The following is a 21,743-nucleotide window of genomic DNA, read 5'->3' as shown; positions in this document are numbered from 1 at the left end:
TAGAGAAGAACAGAAGTGTCTCTAGGAGGGAGGTTATTGATTAACTGTTGAACTGACTCTCTATAGAGAAGAACAGAAGTGTCTCTAGATGGAGGGAGGTTATTGATTAACTGTTGAACTGACTCTCTATAGAGAAGAACAGAAGTGTCTCTAGGAGGGAGGTTATTGATTAACTGTTGAACTGACTCTCTATAGAGAAGAACAGAAGTGTCTCTAGGAGGGAGGTTATTGATTAACTGTTGAACTGACTCTCTATAGAGAAGAACAGAAGTGTCTCTAGGAGGGAGGTTATTGATTAACTGTTGAACTGACTCTCTATAGAGAAGGACAGAAGTGTCTCTAGATGAAGGTTATTGATTAACTGTTGAACTGACTCTCTATAGAGAAGAACAGAAGTGTCTCTAGATGGAGGGAGGTTATTGATTAACTGTTGAACTGACTCTCTATAGAGAAGAACAGAAGTGTCTCTAGGAGGGAGGTTATTGATTAACTGTTGAACTGACTCTCTATAGAGAAGAACAGAAGTGTCTCTAGGAGGGAGGTTATTGATTAACTGTTGAACTGACTCTCTATAGAGAAGGACAGAAGTGTCTCTAGATGGAGGTTATTGATTAACTGTTGAACTGACTCTCTATAGAGAAGGACAGAAGTGTCTCTAGATGAAGGTTATTGATTAACTGTTGAACTGACTCTCTATAGAGAAGGACAGAAGTGTCTCTAGGAGGGAGGTTATTGATTAACTGTTGAACTGACTCTCTATAGAGAAGAACAGAAGTGTCTCTAGATGGAGGTTATTGATTAACTGTTGAACTGACTCTCTATAGAGAAGGACAGAAGTGTTTATAGATGGAGGGAGGTTATTGATTAACTGTTGAACTGACTCTATAGAGAAGAACAGAAGTGTCTCTAGATGAAGGTTGTTGATTAACTGTTGAACTGACTCTCTATAGAGAAGAACAGAAGTGTCTCTAGATGGAGGTTGTTGATTAACTGTTGAACTGACTCTCTATAGAGAAGAACAGAAGTGTCTCTAGATGAAGGTTATTGATTAACTGTTGAACTGACTCTCTATAGAGAAGAACAGAAGTGTCTCTAGATGGAGGTTGTTGATTAACTGTTGAACTGACTCTCTATAGAGAAGAACAGAAGTGTCTCTAGATGGAGGGAGGTTATTGATTAACTGTTGAACTGACTCTCTATAGAGAAGGACAGAAGTGTTTATAGATGGAGGGAGGTTATTGATTAACTGTTGAACTGACTCTCTATAGAGAAGGACAGAAGTGTTTATAGATGGAGGGAGGTTATTGATTAACTGTTGAACTGACTCTCTATAGAGAAGGACAGAATTGTTTATAGATGGAGGGAGGTTATTGATTAACTGTTGAACTGACTCTCTATAGAGAAGAACAGAAGTGTCTCTAGATGGAGGTTATTGATTAACTGTTGAACTGACTCTCTATAGAGAAGGACCGAAGTGTCTCTAGATGGAGGTTATTGATTAACTGTTGAACTGACTCTCTATAGAGAAGGACAGAAGTGTTTATAGATGGAGGGAGGTTATTGATTAACTGTTGAACTGACTCTCTATAGAGAAGGACAGAAGTGTTTATAGATGGAGGGAGGTTATTGATTAACTGTTGAACTGACTCTCTATAGAGAAGGACAGAAGTGTTTATAGATGGAGGGAGGTTATTGATTAACTGTTGAACTGACTCTCTATAGAGAAGGACAGAAGTGTCTCTAGATGAAGGTTATTGATTAACTGTTGAACTGACTCTCTATAGAGAAGGACAGAAGTGTCTCTAGATGGAGGTTGTTGATTAACTGTTGAACTGACTCTCTATAGAGAAGGACAGAAGTGTTTATAGATGGAGGGAGGTTATTGATTAACTGTTGAACTGACTCTCTATAGAGAAGGACCGAAGTGTCTCTAGATGGAGGTTGTTGATTAACTTTTGAACTGACTCTCTATAGAGAAGAACAGAAGTGTTTATAGATGGAGGGAGGTTATTGATTAACTGTTGAACTGACTCGCTATAGAGAAGGACAGAAGTGTCTCTAGATGAAGGTTATTGATTAACTGTTGAACTGACTCTCTATAGAGAAGGACAGAAGTGTCTCTAGATGGAGGTTGTTGATTAACTGTTGAACTGACTCTCTATAGAGAAGGACAGAAGTGTTTATAGATGGAGGGAGGTTATTGATTAACTGTTGAACTGACTCTCTATAGAGAAGGACAGAAGTGTCTCTAGATGGAGGTTATTGATTAACTGTTGAACTGACTCTCTATAGAGAAGGACAGAAGTGTTTATAGATGGAGGAAGGTTATTGATTAACTGTTGAACTGACTCTCTATAGAGAAGAACAGGAAGGTTATTGATGAACAACAAAGTGTCTCTAGATGGAGGTTATTGATTAACTGTTGAACTGACTCTCTATAGAGAAGAACAGAAGTGTCTCTAGATGGAGGGAGGTTATTGATTAACTGTTGAACTGACTCTCTATAGAGAAGAACAGAAGTATCTCTAGGAGGGAGGTTATTGATTAACTGTTGAACTGACTCTCTACAGAGAAGGACAGAAGTGTTTATAGATGGAGGGAGGTTATTGATTAACTGTTGAACTGACTCTCTATAGAGAAGGACCGAAGTGTCTCTAGATGGAGGTTGTTGATTAACTTTTGAACTGACTCTCTATAGAGAAGAACAGAAGTGTTTATAGATGGAGGGAGGTTATTGATTAACTGTTGAACTGACTCTCTATAGAGAAGGACAGAAGTGTCTCTAGATGAAGGTTATTGATTAACTGTTGAACTGACTCTCTATAGAGAAGGACAGAAGTGTCTCTAGATGGAGGTTATTGATTAACTGTTGAACTGACTCTCTATAGAGAAGGACAGAAGTGTTTATAGATGGAGGGAGGTTATTGATTAACTGTTGAACTGACTCTCTATAGAGAAGAACAGAAGTGTCTCTAGGAGGGAGGTTATTGATTAACTGTTGAACTGACTCTCTATAGAGAAGAACAGAAGTGTCTCTAGGAGGGAGGTTATTGATTAACTGTTGAACTGACTCTCTATAGAGAAGAACAGAAGTGTCTCTAGATGGAGGGAGGTTATTGATTAACTGTTGAACTGACTCTCTATAGAGAAGAACAGAAGTGTCTCTAGGAGGGAGGTTATTGATTAACTGTTGAACTGACTCTCTATAGAGAAGAACAGAAGTGTCTCTAGGAGGGAGGTTATTGATTAACTGTTGAACTGACTCTCTATAGAGAAGAACAGAAGTGTCTCTAGGAGGGAGGTTATTGATTAACTGTTGAACTGACTCTCTATAGAGAAGGACAGAAGTGTCTCTAGATGAAGGTTATTGATTAACTGTTGAACTGACTCTCTATAGAGAAGAACAGAAGTGTCTCTAGATGGAGGGAGGTTATTGATTAACTGTTGAACTGACTCTCTATAGAGAAGAACAGAAGTGTCTCTAGGAGGGAGGTTATTGATTAACTGTTGAACTGACTCTCTATAGAGAAGAACAGAAGTGTCTCTAGGAGGGAGGTTATTGATTAACTGTTGAACTGACTCTCTATAGAGAAGGACAGAAGTGTCTCTAGATGGAGGTTATTGATTAACTGTTGAACTGACTCTCTATAGAGAAGGACAGAAGTGTCTCTAGATGAAGGTTATTGATTAACTGTTGAACTGACTCTCTATAGAGAAGGACAGAAGTGTCTCTAGGAGGGAGGTTATTGATTAACTGTTGAACTGACTCTCTATAGAGAAGAACAGAAGTGTCTCTAGATGGAGGTTATTGATTAACTGTTGAACTGACTCTCTATAGAGAAGGACAGAAGTGTTTATAGATGGAGGGAGGTTATTGATTAACTGTTGAACTGACTCTATAGAGAAGAACAGAAGTGTCTCTAGATGAAGGTTGTTGATTAACTGTTGAACTGACTCTCTATAGAGAAGAACAGAAGTGTCTCTAGATGGAGGTTGTTGATTAACTGTTGAACTGACTCTCTATAGAGAAGAACAGAAGTGTCTCTAGATGAAGGTTATTGATTAACTGTTGAACTGACTCTCTATAGAGAAGAACAGAAGTGTCTCTAGATGGAGGTTGTTGATTAACTGTTGAACTGACTCTCTATAGAGAAGAACAGAAGTGTCTCTAGATGGAGGGAGGTTATTGATTAACTGTTGAACTGACTCTCTATAGAGAAGGACAGAAGTGTTTATAGATGGAGGGAGGTTATTGATTAACTGTTGAACTGACTCTCTATAGAGAAGGACAGAAGTGTTTATAGATGGAGGGAGGTTATTGATTAACTGTTGAACTGACTCTCTATAGAGAAGGACAGAATTGTTTATAGATGGAGGGAGGTTATTGATTAACTGTTGAACTGACTCTCTATAGAGAAGAACAGAAGTGTCTCTAGATGGAGGTTATTGATTAACTGTTGAACTGACTCTCTATAGAGAAGGACCGAAGTGTCTCTAGATGGAGGTTATTGATTAACTGTTGAACTGACTCTCTATAGAGAAGGACAGAAGTGTTTATAGATGGAGGGAGGTTATTGATTAACTGTTGAACTGACTCTCTATAGAGAAGGACAGAAGTGTTTATAGATGGAGGGAGGTTATTGATTAACTGTTGAACTGACTCTCTATAGAGAAGGACCGAAGTGTCTCTAGATGGAGGTTATTGATTAACTGTTGAACTGACTCTCTATAGAGAAGGACAGAAGTGTTTATAGATGGAGGGAGGTTATTGATTAACTGTTGAACTGACTCTCTATAGAGAAGGACAGAAGTGTTTATAGATGGAGGGAGGTTATTGATTAACTGTTGAACTGACTCTCTATAGAGAAGGACAGAAGTGTTTATAGATGGAGGGAGGTTATTGATTAACTGTTGAACTGACTCTCTATAGAGAAGGACAGAAGTGTCTCTAGATGAAGGTTATTGATTAACTGTTGAACTGACTCTCTATAGAGAAGGACAGAAGTGTCTCTAGATGGAGGTTGTTGATTAACTGTTGAACTGACTCTCTATAGAGAAGGACAGAAGTGTTTATAGATGGAGGGAGGTTATTGATTAACTGTTGAACTGACTCTCTATAGAGAAGGACCGAAGTGTCTCTAGATGGAGGTTGTTGATTAACTTTTGAACTGACTCTCTATAGAGAAGAACAGAAGTGTTTATAGATGGAGGGAGGTTATTGATTAACTGTTGAACTGACTCTCTATAGAGAAGGACAGAAGTGTCTCTAGATGAAGGTTATTGATTAACTGTTGAACTGACTCTCTATAGAGAAGGACAGAAGTGTCTCTAGATGGAGGTTGTTGATTAACTGTTGAACTGACTCTCTATAGAGAAGGACAGAAGTGTTTATAGATGGAGGGAGGTTATTGATTAACTGTTGAACTGACTCTCTATAGAGAAGGACAGAAGTGTCTCTAGATGGAGGTTATTGATTAACTGTTGAACTGACTCTCTATAGAGAAGGACAGAAGTGTTTATAGATGGAGGAAGGTTATTGATTAACTGTTGAACTGACTCTCTATAGAGAAGAACAGAAGTGTCTCTAGATGGAGGTTATTGATTAACTGTTGAACTGACTCTCTATAGAGAAGAACAGAAGTGTCTCTAGATGGAGGGAGGTTATTGATTAACTGTTGAACTGACTCTCTATAGAGAAGAACAGAAGTATCTCTAGGAGGGAGGTTATTGATTAACTGTTGAACTGACTCTCTACAGAGAAGGACAGAAGTGTTTATAGATGGAGGGAGGTTATTGATTAACTGTTGAACTGACTCTCTATAGAGAAGGACCGAAGTGTCTCTAGATGGAGGTTGTTGATTAACTTTTGAACAGACTCTCTATAGAGAAGAACAGAAGTGTTTATAGATGGAGGGAGGTTATTGATTAACTGTTGAACTGACTCTCTATAGAGAAGGACAGAAGTGTCTCTAGATGAAGGTTATTGATTAACTGTTGAACTGACTCTCTATAGAGAAGGACAGAAGTGTCTCTAGATGGAGGTTGTTGATTAACTGTTGAACTGACTCTCTATAGAGAAGGACAGAAGTGTCTCTAGATGGAGGTTATTGATTAACTGTTGAACTGACTCTCTATAGAGAAGGACAGAAGTGTCTCTAGATGAAGGTTATTGATTAACTGTTGAACTGACTCTCTATAGAGAAGGACAGAAGTGTCTCTAGGAGGGAGGTTATTGATTAACTGTTGAACTGACTCTCTATAGAGAAGAACAGAAGTGTCTCTAGATGGAGGTTATTGATTAACTGTTGAACTGACTCTCTATAGAGAAGGACAGAAGTGTTTATAGATGGAGGGAGGTTATTGATTAACTGTTGAACTGACTCTCTATAGAGAAGAACAGAAGTATCTCTAGGAGGGAGGTTATTGATTAACTGTTGAACTGACTCTCTACAGAGAAGGACAGAAGTGTTTATAGATGGAGGGAGGTTATTGATTAACTGTTGAACTGACTCTATAGAGAAGAACAGAAGTGTCTCTAGATGAAGGTTGTTGATTAACTGTTGAACTGACTCTCTATAGAGAAGAACAGAAGTGTCTCTAGATGGAGGTTGTTGATTAACTGTTGAACTGACTCTCTATAGAGAAGAACAGAAGTGTTTATAGATGGAGGGAGGTTATTGATTAACTGTTGAACTGACTCTCTATAGAGAAGGACCGAAGTGTCTCTAGATGGAGGTTGTTGATTAACTTTTGAACTGACTCTCTATAGAGAAGAACAGAAGTGTTTATAGATGGAGGGAGGTTATTGATTAACTGTTGAACTGACTCTCTATAGAGAAGGACAGAAGTGTCTTTAGATGAAGTTTATTGATTAACTGTTGAACTGACTCTCTATAGAGAAGGACAGAAGTGTCTCTAGATGGAGGTTGTTGATTAACTGTTGAACTGACTCTCTATAGAGAAGGACAGAAGTGTCTCTAGATGGAGGTTATTGATTAACTGTTGAACTGACTCTCTATAGAGAAGGACAGAAGTGTCTCTAGATGAAGGTTATTGATTAACTGTTGAACTGACTCTCTATAGAGAAGGACAGAAGTGTCTCTAGGAGGGAGGTTATTGATTAACTGTTGAACTGACTCTCTATAGAGAAGAACAGAAGTGTCTCTAGATGGAGGTTATTGATTAACTGTTGAACTGACTCTCTATAGAGAAGGACAGAAGTGTTTATAGATGGAGGGAGGTTATTGATTAACTGTTGAACTGACTCTATAGAGAAGAACAGAAGTGTCTCTAGATGAAGGTTGTTGATTAACTGTTGAACTGACTCTCTATAGAGAAGAACAGAAGTGTCTCTAGATGGAGGTTGTTGATTAACTGTTGAACTGACTCTCTATAGAGAAGAACAGAAGTGTCTCTAGATGAAGGTTATTGATTAACTGTTGAACTGACTCTCTATAGAGAAGAACAGAAGTATCTCTAGGAGGGAGGTTATTGATTAACTGTTGAACTGACTCTCTACAGAGAAGGACAGAAGTGTTTATAGATGGAGGGAGGTTATTGATTAACTGTTGAACTGACTCTCTATAGAGAAGGACCGAAGTGTCTCTAGATGGAGGTTGTTGATTAACTTTTGAACTGACTCTCTATAGAGAAGGACAGAAGTGTCTCTAGATGGAGGTTATTGATTAACTGTTGAACTGACTCTCTATAGAGAAGAACAGAAGTGTCTCTAGATGGAGGGAGGTTATTGATTAACTGTTGAACTGACTCTCTATAGAGAAGGACAGAAGTGTTTATAGATGGAGGGAGGTTATTGATTAACTGTTGAACTGACTCTCTATAGAGAAGGACAGAAGTGTTTATAGATGGAGGGAGGTTATTGATTAACTGTTGAACTGACTCTCTATAGAGAAGGACAGAATTGTTTATAGATGGAGGGAGGTTATTGATTAACTGTTGAACTGACTCTCTATAGAGAAGAACAGAAGTGTTTATAGATGGAGGGAGGTTATTGATTAACTGTTGAACTGACTCTCTATAGAGAAGGACCGAAGTGTCTCTAGATGGAGGTTGTTGATTAACTGTTGAACTGACTCTCTATAGAGAAGGACAGAAGTGTCTCTAGATGAAGGTTATTGATTAACTGTTGAACTGACTCTCTATAGAGAAGAACAGAAGTATCTCTAGGAGGGAGGTTATTGATTAACTGTTGAACTGACTCTCTACAGAGAAGGACAGAAGTGTTTATAGATGGAGGGAGGTTATTGATTAACTGTTGAACTGACTCTCTATAGAGAAGGACAGAAGTGTCTCTAGATGAAGGTTATTGATTAACTGTTGAACTGACTCTCTATAGAGAAGGACAGAAGTGTTTATAGATGGAGGGAGGTTATTGATTAACTGTTGAACTGACTCTCTATAGAGAAGAACAGAAGTGTCTCTAGATGGAGGTTATTGATTAACTGTTGAACTGACTCTCTATAGAGAAGAACAGAAGTGTCTCTAGATGGAGGGAGGTTATTGATTAACTGTTGAACTGACTCTCTATAGAGAAGGACAGAAGTGTCTCTAGATGGAGGAAGGTTATTGATTAACTGTTGAACTGACTCTCTATAGAGAAGGACAGAAGTGTTTATAGATGGAGGTTATTGATTAACTGTTGAACTGACTCTCTATAGAGAAGGACAGAAGTGTCTCTAGATGGAGGTTATTGATTAACTGTTGAACTGACTCTCTATAAAGAAGAACAGAAGTGTTTATAGATGGAGGGAGGTTATTGATTAACTGTTGAACTGACTCTCTATAGAGAAGAACAGAAGTGTTTATAGATGGAGGGAGGTTATTGATTAACTGTTGAACTGACTCTCTATAGAGAAGGACAGAAGTGTCTCTAGATGGAGGGAGGTTATTGATTAACTGTTGAACTGACTCTCTATAGAGAAGGACAGAAGTGTCTCTAGATGGAGGGAGGTTATTGATTAACTGTTGAACTGACTCTCTAGAGAAGGACAGAAGTGTCTCTAGATGGAGGTTATTGATTAACTGTTGAACTGACTCTCTATAGAGAAGGACAGAAGTGTTTATAGATGGAGGGATGTTATTGATTAACTGTTGAACTGACTCTCTATAGAGAATGACAAAAGTGTCTCTAGATGGAGGTTATTGATTAACTGTTGAACTGACTCTCTATAGAGAAGAACAGAAGTGTCTCTAGGAGGGAGGTTATTGATTAACTGTTGAACTGACTCTCTATAGAGAAGAAAAGAAGTGTCTCTAGATGGAGGTTATTGATTAACTGTTGAACTGACTCTCTATAGAGAAGGACAGAAGTGTTTATAGATGGAGGAAGGTTATTGATTAACTGTTGAACTGACTCTCTATAGAGAAGGACAGAAGTGTCTCTAGATGGAGGTTATTGATTAACTGTTGAACTGACTCTCTATAAAGAAGAACAGAAGTGTTTATAGATGGAGGGAGGTTATTGATTAACTGTTGAACTGACTCTCTATAGAGAAGGACAGAAGTGTCTCTAGATGGAGGGAGGTTATTGATTAACTGTTGAACTGACTCTCTATAGAGAAGGACAGAAGTGTCTCTAGATGGAGGGAGGTTATTGATTAACTGTTGAACTGACTCTCTAGAGAAGGACAGAAGTGTCTCTAGATGGAGGTTATTGATTAACTGTTGAACTGACTCTCTATAGAGAAGGACAGAAGTGTTTATAGATGGAGGGATGTTATTGATTAACTGTTGAACTGACTCTCTATAGAGAATGACAAAAGTGTCTCTAGATGGAGGTTATTGATTAACTGTTGAACTGACTCTCTATAGAGAAGAACAGAAGTGTCTCTAGGAGGGAGGTTATTGATTAACTGTTGAACTGACTCTCTATAGAGAAGAAAAGAAGTGTCTCTAGATGGAGGTTATTGATTAACTGTTGAACTGACTCTCTATAGAGAAGGACAGAAGTGTTTATAGATGGAGGAAGGTTATTGATTAACTGTTGAACTGACTCTCTATAGAGAAGGACAGAAGTGTTTATAGATGGAGGAAGGTTATTGATTAACTGTTGAACTGACTCTCTATAGAGAAGGACAGAAGTGTTTATAGATGGAGGAAGGTTATTGATTAACTGTTGAACTGACTCTCTAGAGAAGAACATAAGATAGATGGAGGACATTGATTAACTGTTGAACTGACTCTAGAAGGACAGAAGTGTTTATAGATGGAGGTTATTGATTAACTGTTGAACTGACTCTCTATAGAGAAGAACAGAAGTGTTTATAGATGGAGGAAGGTTATTGATTAACTGTTGAACTGACTCTCTATAGAGAAGGACAGAAGTGTCTCTAGATGAAGGGTATTGATTAACTGTTGAACTGACTCTCTATAGAGGACAGAAGTGTCTCTAGATGGAGATTAGAACTGACTCTCTAGAGAATGGAAGTGTTTATAGATGGAGGGAGGTTATTGATTAACTGTTGAACTGACTCTCTATAGAGAAGGACAGAAGTGTTTATAGATGGAGGGAGGTTATAGATTAACTGTTGAACTGACTCTCTATAGAGAAGGACAGAAGTGTCTCTAGGAGGGAGGTTATTGATTAACTGTTGAACTGACTCTCTATAGAGAAGGACAGAATTGTTTCTAGATGGAGGGAGGTTATTGATTAACTGTTGAACTGACTCTCTATAGAGAAGGACAGAATTGTTTCTAGATGGAGGGAGGTTATTGATTAACTGTTGAACTGACTCTCTATAGAGAATGACAGAAGTGTTACGAGATGCAGGGAGGTTATTGATTAACTGTTGAACTGACTCTCTGTAGAGAAGAACAGAAGTGTCTCTAGATGGAGGGAGGTTATTGATTAACTGTTGAACTGACTCTCTATAGAGAAGTACAGAAGTGCCCAGGTGCTGTTTCAGTCTTCAGGAATGTCAGTAATTTCAGGGTAGAACTGTAGAGCTGTAGAACTTCAAGTTCTAGATTCCAGTTGTTTGTTCTGCGTTCCGGTTCTTTATCCTTCCTTTCACTGCTCTGCTCTTCCTCCCCAAGCTATTGTGTCAGGATTAGACCCTAAGCTCTCAGGTCACGCCAAGGTATGTGTTTGTTTGTTGGTGTGTGTGTGTGTGTATGTGCGTGAGCTTGCATTTCTTATTAGCATATCCCAAGCTCCACGATCCTAATAAGGCCATTATACTTATGTTACTATAATAATCTGTTAATTTTAATGGTTTTGATATCAGATCACGTCTTCAATTACCACTAACTAAAATCCCATTTCATTATCCCCGTGAATATTGTTCTTATATAAGTCAGCAGTCACACAGGAGAAAATACCATTGTGTTAACTCATGAAAGTACCAGCCCTGGATCACCCAGTTTGTGCCCTGGGCGATCATACTCCAAACCGCCCGTTAATGTCTTCTAAAATATTTTCTTCTGGCTCCGGATTAGTTTTCTGTTTTCGTTTCTCAAAACAAGCAGAACGGTAGCTTGAGGTAACTCTCCAAGCCTTGGATTGGCAGACAGACAGACAGACAGACAGACAGACAGACAGACAGACAGACAGACAGACAGACAGACAGACAGACAGACAGACAGACAGACAGACAGACAGACAGACAGACAGACAGACAGACAGACAGACAGACAGACAGACAGACAGACAGACAGACAGACAGACAGACAGACAGACAGACAGACAGATAGACAGACAGACACAGGTACAGGTGTGTGTACAGGTACCTGGAACTGTGACTCAGGTATCAACAACCACATCTAGTTAGCAAATTTCAAATGACACTCCTCTCTTCCAAAGGCACATATCTGACATCATGAGGACACACAGAATGGGCTTGTGACTCTGTACATCATGAGGACACAGGGAATGGGCTTGTGATTCTGTACATCATGAGGACACACAGAATGGGCTTGTGACTCTGTACATCATGAAGACACACGGAATGGGCTTGTGACTCTGTACATCATGAAGACACACGGAATGGGCTTGTGACTCTGTACATCATGAGGACACACGGAATGGGCTTGTGACTCTGTACATCATGAGGACACAGAATGGGCTTGTGACTCTGTACATCATGTTGACACACAGAATGGGCTTGTGACCCTGTACATCATGAGGACACACAGAATGGGCTTGGTTACAGCTTGGATAACAACAGAGAGGAAAGACACGCATGTCTTGTAAAAACTGAAGACAAGAGACGAGAGGAGACGAGAGGAGAAAACAGACGAGAGGAGACGAGAGGAGACGAGAGGAGAGTAGAAACCAGAGGAGACGAGAGGAGAAAAGAGGAGAGTAGAAACCAGAGACGAGAGGAGAAAAGAGACGAGAGGAGAAAAGAGACGAGAGGAGACGAGAGGAGACGAGAGAAGAAAAGAGACGAGAGGAGACGAGAGGAGACGAGAGGAGAGTAGAAACCAGAGGAGACGAGAGGAGAAAAGAGACGAGAGGAGAAAATAGACGAGAGGAGACGAGAGGAGAAAAGAGGAGAGTAGAAACCAGAGGAGACGAGAGGAGACGAGAGGAGGCGAGAGGAGAAAAGAGACGAGAGGAGACGAGAGGAGAGTAGAAACCAGAGGAGACGAGAGGAGAGTAGAGACGAGAGGAGACGAGAGGAGAAAAGAGGAGAGTAGAAACCAGAGGAGACGAGAGGAGAGAAGAGGAGAGTAGAAACAAGAGGAGACGAGAGGAGAAAAGAGGAGAGTAGAAACGAGAGGAGACGAGAGGAGAAAAGAGGAGAGTAGAAACCAGAGGAGACGAGAGGAGAAAAGAGAAGAGAAGGGAAGAGAGGAGGAGATGAGAAAATGGAAGAGAAGAGAGATAAGAAAATGTGACAGGTGCAGATCAATTCCACATGTAAAGTCCAACAGTTATAACCAATAGTCCAACAGTTATAACCAATAGTCCAGTCCAACAGTTATAACCAATAGTCCAGTCCAACAGTTATAACCAATAGTCCAGTCCAACAGTTATAACCAATAGTCCAGTCCAACAGTTATAACCAATAGTCCAACAGTTATAACCAATAGTCCAGTCCAACAGTTATAACCAATAGTCCAACAGTTATAACCAATAGTCCAACAGTTATAACCAGTAGTCCAACAGTTATAACCAATAGTCAACAGTTATAACCAATAGTTCAGTCCAACAGTTATAACCAATAGTCCAACAGTTATAACCAATAGTCCAACAGTTATAACCAATAGTCCAACAGTTATAACCAATAGTCCAGTCCAACAGTTATAACCAGTAGTCCAACAGTTATAACCAATAGTCCAACAGTTATAACCAATAGTCCAACAGTTATAACCAATAGTCCAACAGTTATAACCAATAGTCCAACAGTTATAACCAATAGTCCAACAGTTATAACCAATAGTCCAACAGTTATAACCAATAGTTCAACAGTTATAACCAATAGTCCAACAGTTATAACCAATAGTCAAACAGTTATAACCAATAGTCCAGTCCAACAGTTTATAACCAATAGTCCAACAGTTATAACCAATAGTCCAGTCCAACAGTTATAACCAATAGTCCAGTCCAACAGTTTATAACCAATAGTCCAACAGTTATAACCAATAGTCCAGTCCAACAGTTATAACCAATAGTCCAGTCCAACAGTTATAACCAATAGTCCAGTCCAACAGTTATAACCAATAGTCCAGTCCAACAGTTATAACCAATAGTCCAGTCCAACAGTTATAACCAATAGTCCAACAGTTATAACCAATAGTCCAACAGTTATAACCAATAGTCCAGTCCAACAGTTTATAACCAATAGTCCAACAGTTATAACCAATAGTCCAGTCCAACAGTTTATAACCAATAGTCCAACAGTTATAACCAGTAGTCCAACAGTTATAACCAATAGTCCAACAGTTATAACCAATAGTCCAACAGTTATAACCAATAGTCCAACAGTTATAACCAATAGTCCAACAGTTTATAACCAATAGTCCAACAGTTTATAACCAATAGTTCAACAGTAATAACCAATAGTCCAGTCCAACAGTTATAACCAATAGTCCAGCCCAACAGTTATAACCAGTAGTCCAACAGTTATAACCAATAGTTCAACAGTTATAACCAATAGTCCAACAGTTATAACCAATAGTCCAGTCCAACAGTTATAACCAATAGTCCAACAGTTATAACCAATAGTCCAACAGTTATAACCAATAGTCCAACAGTTATAACCAATAGTCCAACAGTTATAACCAATAGTCCAGTCCAACAGTTTATAACCAATAGTCCAACAGTTATAACCAGTAGTCCAACAGTTATAACCAATAGTCCAACAGTTATAACCAATAGTCCAACAGTTATAACCAATAGTCCAACAGTTATAACCAATAGTCCAACAGTTTATAACCAATAGTCCAACAGTTTATAACCAATAGTTCAACAGTTATAACCAATAGTCCAGTCCAACAGTTATAACCAATAGTCCAGCCCAACAGTTATAACCAGTAGTCCAACAGTTATAACCAATAGTTCAACAGTTATAACCAATAGTCCAACAGTTATAACCAATAGTCCAGTCCAACAGTTATAACCAATAGTCCAACAGTTATAACCAATAGTCCAACAGTTATAACCAATAGTCCAACAGTTATAACCAATAGTCCAACAGTTATAACCAGTAGTCCAACAGTTATAACCAATAGTCCAACAGTTATAACCAATAGTCCAGTCCAACAGTTTATAACCAATAGTCCAACAGTTATAACCAGTAGTCCAACAGTTATAACCAATAGTCCAACAGTTATAACCAATAGTCCAACAGTTATAACCAATAGTCCAACAGTTATAACCAATAGTCCAACAGTTTATAACCAATAGTCCAACAGTTTATAACCAATAGTTCAACAGTTATAACCAATAGTCCAGTCCAACAGTTATAACCAATAGTCCAGCCCAACAGTTATAACCAGTAGTCCAACAGTTATAACCAATAGTTTAACAGTTATAACCAATAGTCCAACAGTTATAACCAATAGTCCAACAGTTATAACCAGTAGTCCAACAGTTATAACCAATAGTCCAACAGTTATAACCAATAGTCCAACAGTTATAACCAATAGTCCAACAGTTATAACCAATAGTCCAACAGTTATAACCAATGTCAGTCCAACAGTTATAACCAATAGTCCAGTTATAACCAATAGTATTAAACCAATAGTCCAACAGTTATAACCAATAGTCCAACAGTTATAACCAGTAGTCCAACAGTTATAACCAATAGTCCAACAGTTATAACCAATAGTCCAACAGTTATAACCAATAGTCCAACAGTTATAACCAATAGTCCAACAGTTATAACCAATAGTCCAACAGTTATAACCAATAGTCCAGTCCAACAGTTATAACCAATAGTCCAACAGTTATAACCAAGTAGTCCAAACAGTTATAACCAATAGTCCAGTAGTCCAACAGTTATAACCAGTAGTCCAACAGTTATAACCAGTAGTCCAACAGTTATAACCAATAGTCCAACAGTTATAACCAATAGTCCAACAGTTATAACCAATAGTCCAGTCCAACAGTTATAACCAATAGTCCAACAGTTATAACCAATAGTCCAACAGTTATAACCAGTAGTCCAACAGTTATAACCAATAGTCCAACAGTTATAACCAGTAGTCCAACAGTTATAACCAGTAGTCCAACAGTTATAACCAGTAGTCCAACAGTTATAACTAATAGTCCAATAGTTATAACCAATAGTCCAACAGTTATAACCAATAGTCCAGTCCAACAGTTATAACCAATAGTCCAGTCCAACAGTTATAACCAATAGTCCAGTCCAACAGTTATAACCAATAGTCCAACAGTTTATAACCAATAGTCCAACAGTTATAACCAATAGTCCAGTCCAACAGTTTATAACCAATAGTCCAGTCCAACAGTTATAACCAATAGTCCAACAGTTATAACCAATAGTCCAACAGTTATAACCAGTAGTCCAACAGTTATAACCAGTAGTCCAACAGTTATAACCAGTTGTCCAACAGTTATAACCAGTAGTCCAACAGTTATAACCAGTAGTCCAACAGTTATAACCAATAGTCCAACAGTTATAACCAATAGTCCAACAGTTATAACCAATAGTACAACAGTTATAACCAATAGCCCAACAGTTATAACCAATAGTCCAACAGTTATAACCAATAGTCCAGTCCAACAGTTATAACCAATAGCCCAACAGTTATAACCAATAGTCCAACAGTTATAACCAATAGTCCAGTCCAACAGTTATAACCAGTAGTCCAACAGTTTATTACCAATAGTCAACAGTTATAACCAATAGTCCAGTCCAACAGTTATAACCAATAGTCCAACAGTTATAACCAATAGTCCAACAGTTATAACCAATAGTCCAACAGTTATAACCAATAGTCCAGTCCAACAGTTATAACCAATAGTCCAGTCCAACAGTTATAACCAATAGTCCTGTCCAACAGTTATAACCAGTAGTCCAGTCCAACAGTTATAACCAATAGTCCAACAGTTATAACCAATAGTCCAGTCCAACAGTTTATAACCAATAGTCCAGTCCAACAGTTATAACCAGTAGTCCAACAATTATAACCAATAGTCCAACAGTTATAACCAATAGTCCAACAGTTTATAACCAATAGTCCAACAGTTATAACCAATAGTCCAGTCCAACAGTTATAACCAGTAGTCCAACAGTTATAACCAATAGTCCAGTCCAACAGTTATAACCAATAGTCAACAGTTATAACCAATAGTCCAACAGTTATAACCAATAGTCCAACAGTTATAACCAGTAGTCCAACAGTTATAACCAGTAGTCCAACAGTTATAACCAATAGTCCAACAGTTATAACCAATAGTCCAGTCCAACAGTTATAACCAATAGTCCAACAGTTATAACAAATAGTCCAACAGTTATAACCAATAGTCCAGTCCAACAGTTATAACCAGTAGTCCAACAGTTATAACCAATAGTCCAACAGTTATAACCAATAGTCCAACAGTTATAACCAATAGTCCAACAGTTATAACCAATAGTCCAGTCCAACAGTTATAACCAATAGTCCAGTCCAACAGTTATAACCAATAGTCCAGTCCAACAGTTATAACCAATAGTCCAACAGTTATAACCAACAGTTATAACCAATAGTCCAACAGTTATAACCAATAGTCCAACAGTTATAACCAATAGTCCAACAGTTATAACCAATAGTCCAGTCCAACAGTTATAACCAATAGTCCAACAGTTATAACCAATAGTCCAACAGTTATAACCAATAGTCCAACAGTTATAACCAATAGTCCAGTCCAACAGTTATAACCAATTGTCCAGTCCAACAGTTATAACCAGTAGTCCAACAGTTATAACCAATAGTCCAACAGTTATAACCAATAGTCCAACAGTTTATAACCAATAGTCCAGTCCAACAGTTATAACCAATAGTCCAACAGTTATAACCAATAGTTCAACAGTTATAACCAATAGTCCAACAGTTATAACCAATAGTCCAACAGTTATAACCAATAGTCCAACAGTTATAACCAATAGTGCAGTCCAACAGTTATAACCAATAGTCAACAGTTATAACCAATAGTCCAACAGTTTATAACCAGTAGTCCAGTCCAACAGTTATAACCAGTAGTCCAGTCCAACAGTTGCACCATCAAATGAACTGTGTGCGCGATGGAGAAGTTTTCTATCACGTTCATCATCAGCGAAGGTCAAAGGTTACGAAAGCAGTTAAAATCCATGCAGTCACAAACCACTGATCCACCAACAGGTCAATACTAGTGCACTATATAGGGAACAGGGTGCGATTTGGGCCGTCCTCTCAGGATGGATGCTATAACCTAATCTGAGCAGAAGTCCGGATGGATAACCCCCCCCCCCCACATGTCATTGTAACCAACGGCTGGCTGGGTCAGTCCACTCTTAAGCTCTTAAAGACACTCTGCTAAACCCCAGTAGAAAGCTACTGCTGGGAAAAGCACTCACTCTAATGCAGTGGAATAAGATAGAGGAAGCCACATTAAAACACTGTTCTGTGCATGTGCCCCAAAATGGCACCCTATTCCCTAAGTAGTGCACTACTTTAGACCAGGGCCCTATAGGGGCTCTGATTGGCCCTGGTCTAAAGGCACTGCACTGACCAGGGCCCTATAGGGGCTCTGATTGGCCTTGGGCAAAGGCAGTGCACTACTTTTGACCACCCTACTCTTTGGCCCTGAAAGGCACTGCACTGACCAGGGCCCTATAGGGGCTCTGATTGGCCCTGGTCTAAAGGCAGTGCACTACTTGTGACCAGGGCCCTATAGGGGCTCTGATTGGCCCTGGTCTAAAGGCAGTGCACTGACCAGGGCCCTATAGGGGCTCTGATTGGCCCTGGTCTAAAGGCAGAGCGCTATATAGAGAATAGGGTGCCATTTGAGATCCAGCCTGTGTCAATAAGGAGGGGGGGGGGTTATTGAACTGGTTTGGTGAACTTAGGACTGTGGATATTAAACACTCTTTAGGTTGTGTGTGTGTGTGTGTGTGCGTGTGTGTGTGTGTGTGTGTGTGTGTGGAACCACTCTTTCAGATTGTGTGTGTGTGAAGAACCACTCTGCAGGTTGTGTGTGTGTGTGTGAGTGTGTGTGTGTGTGTGTGTGTGTGAAGAACCACTCTGCAGGTTGTGTGTGTGTCTGTGAGTGTGTGTGTGTGTGTGTGTGTGTGTGAAAGAACCACTCTTTCAGATTGTGTGTGTGTGAAGAACCACTCTGCAGGTTGTGTGTGCGTGTGTGTGTGTGTGTGTGTGTGTGTGTGTGTGTGTGTGTGTGTGTGTGTGTGTGTGTGTGTGTGTGTGTGTGAAGAACCACTCTGCAGGTTGTGTGTGTGTGTGTGTGTGTGTGTGTGTGTGTGTGTGTGTGTGTGTGTGTGTGTGTGTGTGTGTGTGTGTGTGTGTGTGTGTGTGTGTGTGTGTGTGTGTGTGTGTGTGTGTGTGTGTGTGTGTGTGTGAAGAACCACTCTGCAGGTTGTGTGTGTGTGTGTGAGTGTGTGTGTGTGTGTGTGTGTGTGAAGAACCACTCTGCAGGTTGTGTGTGTGTGAGTGTGTGTGTGTGAAGAACCACTCTTCAGGTTGTGACTCCTGTCTCCCTCTGCCCATTTCCCCCTCACCGTATGGTGTGTACCTGTAGTATCCTAACGATGGGTTAGAAAAATGTGTTCTACTGACATTAGATGGAATGGCCTCATTCAATGCTTTTCTTACCAACAGGCTGTCGCTCCGAACCCACCTGAATAAATGCAATCCTCAGAGGAGACTGAGTGACTGGGATGTTTCATGGTAGAGGAGATTGAAGAGAGTGACTGGGATGTTTCATGGTAGAAACTGAGGAGAGTGACTGGGATGTTTCATGGTAGAGACTGAGGAGAGTGACTGGGATGTTTCATGGTAGAGACTGAGGAGAGTGACTGGGATGTTTCATGGTAGAGACTGAGGAGAGTGACTGGGATGTTTCATGGTAGAGACTGAGGAGAGTGACTGGGATGTTTCATGGTAGAGGAGACTGAAGAGAGTGACTGGGATGTTTCATGGTAGAGGAGACTGAAGAGAGTGACTGGGATGTTTCATGGTAGAGGAGATTGAAGAAAGTGACTGGGATGTTTCATGGTAGAGGAGACTGAAGAGAGTGACTGGGATGTTTCATGGTAGAGGAGACTGATGAGAGTGACTGGGATGTTTCATGGTAGAGGAGATTGAAGAAAGTGACTGGGATGTTTCATGGTAGAGACTGAGGAGAGTGACTGGGATGTTTCATGGTAGAGGAGATTGAAGAGAGTGACTGGGATTTTTCATGGTAGACACTGAAGAGAGTGACTGGGATGTTTCATGGTAGAGACTGAAGAGAGTGACTGGGATGTTTCATGGAAGAGACTGAAGAGAGTGACTGGGATGTTTCATGGTAGAGGAGACTGAGGAGAGTGACTGGGATGTTTCATGGTAGAGACTGAAGAGAGTGACTGGGATGTTTCATGGTAGAGGACACTGATGAGAGTGACTGGGATGTTTCATGGTAGAGACTGAAGAGAGTGACTGGGATGTTTCATGGTAGAGGAGACTGAAGAGAGTGACTGGGATGTTCCATGGTAGAGACTGAAGAGAGTGACTGAGATGTTTCATGGTAGAGGAGACTGAAGAGAGTGACTGGGATGTTCCATGGTAGAGACTGGAGAGAGTGACTGGGATGTTTCATGGTAGAGGAGACTGAAGAGAGTGACTGGGATGTTTCATGGTAGAGGAGACTGAAGAGAGTGACTGGGATGTTTCATGGTAGAGACTGAAGAGAGTGACTGGGATGTTTCATGGAAGAGACTGAGGAGAGTGACTGGGATGTTTCATGGAAGAGACTGAGGAGAGTGACTGTGATGTTTCATGGTAGAGACTGAAGAGAGTGACTGGGATGTTTCATGGTAGAGGAGACTGAAGAGAGTGACTGGGATGTTTCATGGTAGAGACTGAAGAGAGTGACTGGGATGTTTCATGGTAGAGACTGAAGAGAGTGACTGGGATGTTCCATGGTAGAGGAGACTGATGAGAGTGACTGGGATGTTTCATGGAAGAGACTGAAGAGAGTGACTGGGATGTTTCATGGTAGAGGAGACTAAAGAGAGTGACTTGGACGTTCCATGGTAGAGGAGACTGATGAGAGTGACTGGGATGTTTCATGGTAGAGGAGACTGAAGAGAGTGACTGGGATGTTTCATGGTAGAGACTGAAGAGAGTGACTGGGATGTTTCATGGAAGAGACTGAAAAGAGTGACTGGGATGTTTCATGGTAGAGGAGACTGAAGAGAGTGACTGGGATGTTTCATGGTAGAGGAGACTGAAGAGAGTGACTGGGATGTTTCATGGTAGAGACTGAGGAGAGTGACTGGGATGTTTCATGGTAGAGGAGACTGATGAGAGTGACTGGGATGTTTCATGGTAGAGACTGGAGAGAGTGACTGGGATGTTTCATGGTAGAGACTGAAGAGAGTGACTGGGATGTTTCATGGTAGAGACTGAGGAGAGTGACTGGGATGTTTCATGGTAGAGACTGAAGAGAGTGACTGGGATGTTTCATGGTAGAGACTGAGGAGAGTGACTGGGCTGTTTCATGATAGAGACTGAAGAGAGTGACTGGGATGTTTCATGGTAGAGACTGAGGAGAGTGACTGGGCTGTTTCATGATAGAGACTACAGGGTATTTGTCAAGGAGAAGAAAGAATCTGAAAAAATTAGGAACATTATTTGTCCAAGGCCAGCTGTTAAAACACAGATTGGTTGCACAACAGTGCCCTCTGTTGGTTAAATTGGGAACTACCCGGCTGGCATTGAGACCTGCAATTCATCATCCCATTATTATCCAAGTTACTAGTCCCATGTTATTTACTGGAGAACAGTCCTCCTTCCCCCCTGTCATCCAATCCTCCAGTAAACTAGTCCCATGTTATTTACAGGAGAACAGTCCTCCTTCCCCCCAGTCATCCAATCCTCCAGTAAACTAGTCTCATGTTATTTACAGGAGAACAGTCCTCCTTCCCCCCAGTCATCCAATCCTCCTGTAAACTAGTCCCATGTTATTTACAGGAGAACAGTCCTCCTTCCCCCCAGTCATCCAATCCTCCTGTAAACTAGTCCCATGTTATTTACAGGAGAACAGTCCTCCTTCCCCCCAGTCATCCAAACCTCCT

This window comes from Oncorhynchus gorbuscha, unplaced genomic scaffold, assembly GCF_021184085.1.
Source record: "Oncorhynchus gorbuscha isolate QuinsamMale2020 ecotype Even-year unplaced genomic scaffold, OgorEven_v1.0 Un_scaffold_2990, whole genome shotgun sequence".
In the NCBI taxonomy this organism is placed as follows: domain Eukaryota; kingdom Metazoa; phylum Chordata; class Actinopteri; order Salmoniformes; family Salmonidae; genus Oncorhynchus; species Oncorhynchus gorbuscha.
The sequence above is the reverse complement of the archived record's forward strand: the minus strand, read 5'-3'. Positions refer to the sequence as shown.